This window comes from Cryptotermes secundus, unplaced genomic scaffold, assembly GCF_002891405.2.
Source record: "Cryptotermes secundus unplaced genomic scaffold, Csec_1.0 scaffold133, whole genome shotgun sequence".
Taxonomy (NCBI): domain Eukaryota; kingdom Metazoa; phylum Arthropoda; class Insecta; order Blattodea; family Kalotermitidae; genus Cryptotermes; species Cryptotermes secundus.
The window spans coordinates 1,439,652-1,449,882 of record NW_019718024.1 but is presented as its reverse complement, the minus strand read 5'-3'; the positions used below and the strand labels follow the sequence as shown (position 1 = coordinate 1,449,882).

Sequence of the window (10,231 nt, the reverse complement as noted above, 5' to 3'; positions counted from 1 at the left end):
AGTTCCGAGTGGTGTCTATAAGTGCTCAGTAAATCCATTCACCAATCCATACCCCGTCTATAGTAACACATAAATCATAACAATATCATACAGTAGTTGGAAGTATGGGTCCGAAGTGTACAAGTAGTTGATTTCGTCCTCTTCGACCTACGCATCCTAGGTCGGGCCCTACTCATACTGGCTGGATATCTTGTTACTCAGTAAGGCTGGTGCAGGCCGCGCCATAGCTCAAGCGGTTAGTCGCCGGCTTCCCACCGAGGCGGCCCGGGTTCGATCCCTGGTCTGGTCCGGTGGGATTTGTGGTGGACAAAGTGGCGCTCGGGGCAGGTTTCCTTCGAGTACTTCGGTTTCCCCTGCCAATCTTAATTCCACCAATTGCTCCGCAATCACCCTCACCTATCATCTGGGGCTGGTACAATAGGTCAGAAGTGGCCACAGTACAAGGGACTTAGTCCCACCCCACTAGCAATAAAAAAGAAGGCTGGTGCAGCTGCTCTGCTGTAGTCTCGCTATGGACTAGCTCGACGATTAGAATGAGTGCGTTGACTGAAATACGAGTATAAACTGGCCACGGACGTAATGCCCGGCGGTACCTCCTACAGCTTTTCTATCGAATGGCTGTAGCTTATCCCCGACCTGGCTTATACTGGTCAGCATTTTCGTCGCCTCCTACGACTCGCAGGGCTACGGTGGAGGTATTCAACCCCGTCTCCACGCGGGATTTACTGACTGCCAATTCTTCTCCACATTATATAATCGTGTGGCGGCCCCAACAGAAAACACCGTTTCATAACAAATCCTCTATTGCTATAGAGGTGAGTTTACTTCGTCGTTGCATAGGAACTGTAGTTTCTGTATCGTTGCTTGCGTGTTCATGTTACCGAGTCGTTGCCTAGCAGTGAACGTCTACTCTTGCTCCACTATTCCCGCTTTCAGGCGTGAAGTGACAATATTCAAACATCTTATAGAAACTGGATGGTGAGTGCGGACTGGATTCATATAGCCCAGGGTAGGGACCAGCCACGGACTTTTGTCAATGTGATGATGAATATTGTTTCTATAAATAAGTAGNAACCCAGAAGACAACTTTCTTCATTGTCATCGCCGTGAAAACCTCAAAACTTACAAGTAGGAAAATCTTTGCTAATGAGCGACCATTTGCGTCTTAAGGCGGAAAGTACAATGAGGTTAGCTGAGGATAAATTTCGCCATAAAACAGTTCATTTCTTTGTAAGGATACATTCCTTTATGACATTGTGTTGGATGCCGCGTACTTTCACCTTGTACAAGGTCTCTCACGTCTGGAGCTGTTCTATATTCACCCCCTAGCGGCCGCCCTTTCTTAATGAGCGAAGAAACTAAGAACACAGGATGGAGGCGGAACCAGTCATCCTTGTAGTTTGTGGATGTAAGGACCCGAAAATAAAAGTTGAAAGACTTCGGTGCAGTAATGGACGATGGTGTTGTGTGTATAAGGGATTGTCTCGACTGCTCTATATTTAGTGACTACCCTAGAAGAAATCTAGAGGGGGTTCGTGTATAGAGGGACGCGAGTTCCCGTCTAAATTGGAAGCCGATAACAAGGTTTCTGTGTGGAATTTGTTGGTCTTACGGCGGCGACTTCAGACAGGTAATGCCGTGTATTCTGGTAGAATGTTACCGGTTTAGAAGGAATATACTGCCTCAGTTCGTGAGAGTGGAATAGTAAGCCATGCAAGTAGCCAGTAAGAATCTTGCTTCTCTTCGGCCTGAAGATGAAGGCAGTGACTTCCGGTCATGTCGGTGAAATTCCACCGAACACATGACGTTACGCGTTTTCTAGTTGACTGTCGGTGTGTTTCGTATAAAATGGCAGTTATTCTTAGTCACTGTAGGTTAATACCAAGATTACGCCATGTTGTGTGGTATTAATGTCTATTGACCGGGTTCGGATTGGTAATTGATTCACATGCCCTGCAGTTCACTACAGCACGCAATAAGTCTTTCCAGCCTGCTGTCTTTACCAGTCGTTGTCTAGTAACGGCTTCCAATGGCGAACTATCCCTGTGCTTCAGCTACCAGCTTCTAACAGCAGCGGCTAACAAGGACTGAACTGCAGCAGTCCTCTAATCGATTCCCAGTTCACTTCATTCCACTGCACTCAAAGTCACATTGCGACTGACGGGTCGGTCAGTAAGTCTTGGTGTCGGTCCTATCTGGGGCTCATGAGCAGATACTTATTACTGTTTGACAGTTACGGTCTTGTTTTTGTGGAGCGGCCTTTCTAACGAGAGGACGAGTCTGTCTTTGGTATATGCTGCTGGCCTTGCCAGCGCAGTGCTTCTCGGGTCCGAGTCCCTTGGGACTCGCGACCATATTTTACTGTCTCAAATTTGAGACTTCCCTCTTCGTCGCTTCATACAACTCGCAGGGTCACCGTGGAGGTATTCGACCCCGCCTCCACACGGGTTTGTACAGCACTCACTAACTGTCCTGTTTGGGTCGCGTTATAGCTCAAGCGGTTAGTCGCTGGCTTCCCACCGCGGCGTCCCGGGTTCGATCCCAGGTCTGGTCAACTGGGATATGTGGTGGACAAAGTGGCACTGGGGCAGGTTTTCTCCGATTACTTCGGTTTCCCCAGCCAATTTTCATTCCATCAAATGCTCCACAATCACCCTTACCCATCATCTGGGGCTGGTACAATAGGCCAGACGTGGCCGCAGTACAAGGGACTTAGTCCCACCCCACTAGCAATATAAAAACTGTCCTGCTTATAATAACTAGGCACGAACCGCACAGAGAACACCGTACCTCTGTTGAATCCATTGTTGCCAGCCATCGTCGCAGACCGCGCAGAAAATACCACTTTCCAGTCAGTCCAGTGGCGCGTTTTAGGAATCTGTTGCCTAGCAGCGGGTGTTGTCTATAGGTTATTTACATAGCAACGGGTCCACATGCAGAAGGCAATCTTCATGGTCACTGCCGTCTGAACCTGAAGTCACACATATGAGTGTGTTAATAATATTGTCGGCACAGCAAGGAAGGTCCTATTGTATTCTAAATGCACCAAAAAGAAACGAAAATTTTTATACCTAATATCCATTATTGTATTTTGTCATGTTGCAAATAGAAATAGAAGTAAGCAAAGGAAGGAGAATGTTAAGTAACGAGAAATATGCGACATTGTTTCTGTTTTATTAAGTCTTCTTCGGCTGTCCTTTGTTGAGCTTTTTTAGCAATTTGATTTCTTACAGTGTAAGGGAGCTTGCGAAAGACATGCCAACAGCACGTGGTGTTCCCAAACGGTCACCTATCCAAACACTAACCACGCCCAACGTTTCTTAACTTCGGTGATCGGACGAGAACCGGTGTTTTCCACATGGCATGGCCGTCTATGTTGAGTGTTAATGTAGGTAAATCGAGTTTGAAACTAACAGTGGGAATACAGACTCAAATTCTGTTGGGAATGTTTTTGATATTTCCTCCCTTGAAGACAGAGAAGGGGTATTGAGAATATTTGGACCGAAGAGAGATGAAGTGACGGGAGGTTGGAGAAAACTGCATAATGAGGAGCTTCAAAACTTGTACTCCTCTCCAAGTGTAATTAGAATAACCCTACTACCCCCCTCCCCCCCCCCCCGGGCACTACAGCCCCAGTGGTCCTAGGCCTACCTCCATGAACTTCTCCGTTCACTTCGGTTTTTCTAGATCTTACACATTTAGTAGGACTCCTTGGGCGGGTGATCAGCTCGTTGCAAGGCCTCTACCTGTACACAAACACAAACTAAACATCCATGCCCTGAGTGGGATTCGAACCCACGATCCCGGTTTCCAAGCGAGCGAAGACGGTACATGCCTTAGACCGCTCGGCTACCGTGACCGGCGTACTACACACCTACAATATCAAATTTTTATTTAGTTTGCGTCATCAGAGAGTGACGTTGATTGTTATGTCGTCATTAGGAAGTAACTCGATTCCATTTTCATCATACGGTGGGGACCAGCGTAGCCGTTCAGGAGACACCGGTGAGCACACAGGACTCCGCTTGCGCAATCACCCTATGGCGCATGTCCAAAGGTGTTTCGGTACACATTACCCGTTGTAGTATGAACTTCTGTCACTTTCTGTAAGAGAAGGGGGCTTCTGTCTGCATACTCGTTGCAGAGTTAACAGTTACGCCATGGCTTACGTTAGTTAGTTAGTTAGTTATTGGAGAGGGTGGGTTTCCCCATGCACTGAGACCTGTCTTGGTCCATTGTGCTTCCCTCTATGATTTCTACCAGTCTCTATATCCTACTGGTACTGGTGCTTACCATCAGTCCCGCCCAGCCAGCGAGACCGGCTCTACTAGCTGAGAGTTATCTATAATGCTTTCCCCATCTACCAGAGGTATTAGAGACTGCTGTTGGGCGGGAAACGTCCGTTAATTTGGCTCAGTGACCTCCTTTGGAGATATGAGGTTCTTTTACGTGCCGTAAAGCTACGCCGGAGGACTTGTTCCTTGAATTTTTCCGCCCTTAAAAATTCGACGACCTCCGCCGGGTATTTGAACCCGCGTACTACGAGTCATGAGGTGGGAACGTTACCTCTAGACTACGGAGGCCGCTTTGGCTTACGTTACTAATCCCACGCCATGTAAACGTAAGGGGGAGTGCAGGTATAGCTCCACCATTTCTTTACCTCGACATTAGATGGAGGTAGTAGAGCAAACGCATATGCAATCATGGATCAAAGCCAAGGAATTAAAAGGGAAAGAAGTCTCAGTTTCCAGCGGGTCACATTCACACCCCTGCCGCTTAACCCCCTTGGAAAGAGCCCCGGTACCCAGTATGTAGGAAAGAGGGTGTTCTCTCATATCATCATAGTTGGCAAGACAGCCGTTTTTGAGCCATAGCCTTCTTTGGAGGATTGTGGCAGATAGCATCTGATTTTTATTTCTTTGGATTTCGTGACAATTTTTTTTAACAGAACAAGGTCATCAGCCTTGCTTCCAACCCCTAACCTGGAGGACCAGGTCCCTGTATTTATGTTCCCAGTTATACCCCCAAACACCGGGTTCCCTTTTTGTCGCTTTCTACGCAGGTCTGCGGGGTTCGCGGAGTATTGATGTCCGTGACATGAAGTACGCTGAAAAATTTAATAAAGCTTACAAAATTCAGTCAGTAGAACTTCGGTACTTAGGTTGAAGAAGAGGATAATATTTGAAAGGACCTCATGTATCTAATCAAATCAAGGACAGGGTTGAATGGCGTGCTCTTGGGAACACGGCAGCGGACATGCGGTTTCTAGAGCTGAATATCTTCGTTGAATGAGGAACCATCAGCTTTCATAAGAGACGCTCCACCAAGGAGTCAGTTAAGCTCTTCTGTAACTACCATATAGACTTTTCTGCGGATGAAGCAGGTAACATTGCCTCTGTGGTGCCGTAGCGGGCTCGAAGCCAGTATTACAACGTTACCGGACCTCCTGTGTAAGCGAAATTGCTCGCGTAATTGAACCTTGCCGCACAGAGATGGCGGCGCCGGCGGTACGCATATAAATCCTGACGTGGTTGTCGGTCCCTTTGTGCAACGGTTTCGTATGATTTAAGAATGCGGCCGTAGCCAACATTTGAAGAGGTGACAGCGTTCGGCTGCAGTCTTGTACACACCGCCTCCTACAGAGTGGGTCCCTTGTTCCTTGCCATGTCCTTGTAAGATAGGGCCGTATAGGCCATTGTTTATTGATAATCATAGCTTCCCTTGCCTCCAAACAGAACTTGACTTTATTTCGGGAGACCTGGGTTCGAATCTTAACCCGGAAAGAGTGAATTGTGACCGTGGTTTTGCACAGTCCCTCCAGAGATCAGGAATAAATGTTTACAAAAGACCACGGCAGCCCTAAGTTTCCACATCCTTGTGAATCCACAGTTTATAATGTTCTGGCCACTTGATATAGTCCTTTATCGCAAGCCGTTGATAGAACGTCGTTAATTGGATTAGGAAAGAAACAGTATGAGCCACGCAGACTGTCGTCTCAATCGCTTCCTGAAGTTACCTTGCTCCAATCTGGACACGTTCTTCTGTGGCTGACTGGCTTCAGTCCGTAAGGACAACGGAAATGTCGTATTGCTGGCATACAAACTCAGATTATGTCAGTTTACTGTGGTCTGTTGAGTCGACACTTGTATAGATGCAGGGGTCGTGACCACTGGTATACACCACCCGAAACTACACTTACAGTTCACTGACACACGCGGACTAGTGTCTTCACCACTAGCCGTTTCCTGGTAACGAGATTCTTCAGCTTCTGAGGTCACCCCGTTGCCCGCTGATTAACACTCCACACCTGAACTCATAGCGCCATTTTCTCACCTTCACTGAGGCCAACTCTCGACTGACTGCTCACTTAGAACTCGACTACCTATTCTCAACCGTACTCTTCTTTATAATCACTTTGCACAGACGGAAGAGAAAACACTGTTTCCAGAAATGTCCCTATTGTGTGTTTACCGATCCGTTACCAAAAAACGGATTCTATTGCGTGCGTGTTCATTTCCGCAGGAACCCGTTTACCGAGCCGTTGCCTAGCAGTGAACATTTCGGGCTTTCAGGCGCCAAGTCACAATATTTATATGGAGGGTTTAGTACATTTTAAAGTAGGGCCTACCTGCTCTCGCTAGTGTATATTTAATTTGCATTGATCTTCGTTTGAAAATAGTGCCTCGACTTAAATCAGTATAAAGCGGCCTCCGTAGCCTAGGGGTAACGTTCCCACCACATGACTCAAGGTACGCGGGTTCAAACCCGGCGGAGGTGGTGGAATTTTTAAGGGCGGAAAAATTCAGGGAACAAGTCCTCCGGGAGGGACTTTAAGCCGTGTCGTAGATTTACGGCACGTAAAAGATCCTCATGTCTCTAGGAGACCTCTGAGCGAAATTAGGCAACAGTTTCCCGCCCAAGTAGTTTCCAACGTCTCTGGTAGAGGGGGGAAATATCAGGTACCGACGGCCGACCTCGTTGACTGAACGGGGCTGATACCACGCACCAGTACCGGAAGGGTATGGGGACAGTAGAAATTAAAAGGGGATGCACAATGGACCAATAACTGGTCTAAGTGTATGGGGAAACCCACCCCCTCTAATAATAATAATAATAATAATAATAATAAGTGCCTATGTCCAATTAGGAAATGGAGAAATAATATTAAATTGAGTTTTNTTTAATTTAAAAACTATAGCCAATAAATTAAAATACGACTACAGCCTATACACACTACGAGTAAATATAGGGATCCTCACGCGTCGAAGCCGAGCAACTGAAGTAGTGCGGACGAAGATTTACGAGCACAAGTAAAAGCCAGACGAGTCTCCTGACGAGCACGAGCACGAGTAATGTGGACGCGCCTTAAGAGAGAAGCAAGTCGTTTGTGATTGCAATATTTATTTTACTTTCCATTCTTAAGGAAAGAGAACAGGTTTATGACGTGACGTCTGCATGTGTGTAAGCCTATGTGTGTATCACTCACTCACGGAGCTGAGTCCTCGAGAAGCAGCCAATTCTGCAGCTACCCAAGAACTTCCCAGCATTTTATGGAACCCCAAGGTTCATCACCGTGTTCACAAGAGCCCTCCACTGGTCCCTATCCTGAGCCAGGTCAACCCAATCCATACCATCCCATCCTATCTCTCTAAGATCCATTTTAATATTGTCCACCCACCTACGCCTTGGTCTTCCCTGTGGTCTATTTCCTTCTGGCTTTCCCACCAATATACTATATGCATTCCTCTTCTCCCCCATTCTTGCTACATGACCTGCCCACCTCATCCTACTTGACTTGATCACTCTAATTATATACACTTGGAGAAGAGTACAAGTTATGAAGCTCCTCATTATGCAGTTTTCTCCAACCTCCTGTCACTTCATCTCTTTTCGGTCCAAATATTTTCCTCAACACCCTGTTCTCAAACACCCTCAGTCTATGTTCCTCCCTTAATGTCAGAGACCGAGTTTCACACCCATACAGAACCACAGGCAAAATTATAGTTTTGTATATTCTAGTTTTTATGTTTTTGAACAACAGACGAGAAGACAAAATGTTCTGGACTGAATGGTAGCAAGCATTACCCGAGTTCAATCGCCTCTTAATTTCCTCCTGAATCAGGTTTCGATCTGTTACTGTTGTTCCCAAATATCTGAACTGTGCCACATTTTCAAAACATCTGCTTCCTACCTTTATGTCATGATTTTTCCCTGCATTTTGGTGACGCGACAGTAACATATACTTAGTTGTCTCTGTGTTTACTTCTAGACCAACCTCTTTACTTGCGTCAATAAAAGTTTGCGTTTTTCTTTATGGTATGTACATTATCACCCAGTAGATTCACATCATCGGCATAGGCCAACAGCTGATGTGTCCCGTTTAATGTCAGTCCCACCTGGTTTCCCTGGACCTTCCTAATGGCATATTCTAAAGCAAAGTTGAAAAGGAGTGGCGATAAAGCATCTCCTTGTTTTAGACCATTGTGGATAGGAAACTTATCAGATAGATATTTACCTATACGGACTTTAGTATGCATTTCGTTTATACACATTTTAATCAGCTTAAGTATTTACATGGGTATCCGAAACTCTTATGAGAATATAATGCCTCCTATTTTTTAATGAAAATTACAACAAATACAGAGATCATAATAACGCAGTTAAATAGAGCAAGATTTCAGCTACTTACAGCTATTTTTCCACATAATGACCATCATTCGTTATGCACTTTTGCCAGCGATGAACAAGAGCCTGTATGCCGCGCCCGTAAAAGTCTGCGCCAGCAGAGGCTAGCCACTTTCTTACAGCTGCAATGACAGTATCGTTGTCTGGAAAATGTTGCCCACGTAGTCCGTCTTTCATAGGCCCAAAGAGATGGAAGTCTGAAGGTGCTAAACCGGGGCTATAAGGTGGATGTGGTAGGACAGTCCAGCCAGACTGGTATGGGGTCTAGCGTTATCGTGTTGCAAGCGAAAGGTTGTCTGCTTCTCTGGCCTGATTCGGGAAATGTGGGCTTTCAGCTTAGTCAACGTCGTCTTGTAGCGTTCAGAATTGACAGTCTGAGCAGGCTCCAGGAAATCCAAGAAAATCACACCACGCCTGTTCCAAAAGACAGTGCACATCACTTTCCCTGCCGATGGCTGTGTCTTGAACTCCTTCTTTCTTGGGGAATCCGGATGTCGCCACTCCATGGACTGTCTTTTGGATTCTGGCTCGTAGTGGTGACACCACGTCTCATCACCAGTGACGATGCTGCCCAGAAACTTGTTACCTTCAGCCTCAAACCGGTGCAACAGGTCCTGACAGACTTCCATTCGATGAGTTTTGTGGTCCTGTGTAAGCATCCAAGACAGTACACTGTCTTGGAAAATACATATTGAATAAATTATACCTAAATTAAATGCAGCTTGCTATGCGATGAGATCAATTAAGCCTTTTATGTCACAGGAAACATTGAAGATGGTTTACCATGCCTACTTTCATTCTATTATGAACTATGGATTAATATTTTGGGGGAACTCTTCACATAGTGTAATAATTTTTAAAATACAAAAGAATATAATTAGAATCATTACAGGATGTAGAAGTAGAGATTCATGTAGAGAATTATTTAAGAAATTAAAAATTCTACCTCTTCAATCGCAATACATATTATCGCTTCTCTTATTTGTTGTTTACAACAAAGATAAATTCAAATTAAATTCTGATGTCTATAACATGAATACTAGACAAAAATATAACTTCCACCTACCCTCATCAACTTTATCAGTATATCAAAAAGGAGTCTACTTTACTGGCATAAAAGTGTTCAACAATCTGCCACAAAGTATTAAAAACTTGGGCAATGATACTAAAAAGTTTAAATCAGAGTTAAAGAATTATCTACATGCTCATTCCTTCTACTCTTTAGATGAATACTTCAATGTAAATAGAGAATGATGTAAAATTAAGTTATATTTAATTTTTAAGCTAAAATTGCCTGTACTTATGTATGTAACCTTTTGACTTGTTCTGTATCCAAAGGTACTAACCTACTTAGGATTTATAGAATGTAAATAAATTCAATTCAATTCAACATCTCTGTTTCGTACGCACTTCTATGTCAGACGCCATTTTGGTAGACTGCTCTGCTGTCGCTATCTGTCGCACGACAACCAAACTAACAGTAGATTGGCGGGAAGGTTCAACCTATACTACAACACCACCAGCATGCAGCTAAGACGTTACATAT

General features: G+C 45.0%; 1 pseudogene; it reads right to left on the bottom strand.

Annotated features, from left to right (window-relative positions):
- Positions 1-3,256: 3,256 nt before the first annotated feature.
- On the bottom strand, positions 3,257-3,375 carry LOC111875481 (annotated as a pseudogene).
- Between the last annotated feature and the right edge of the window lie 6,856 nt (positions 3,376-10,231).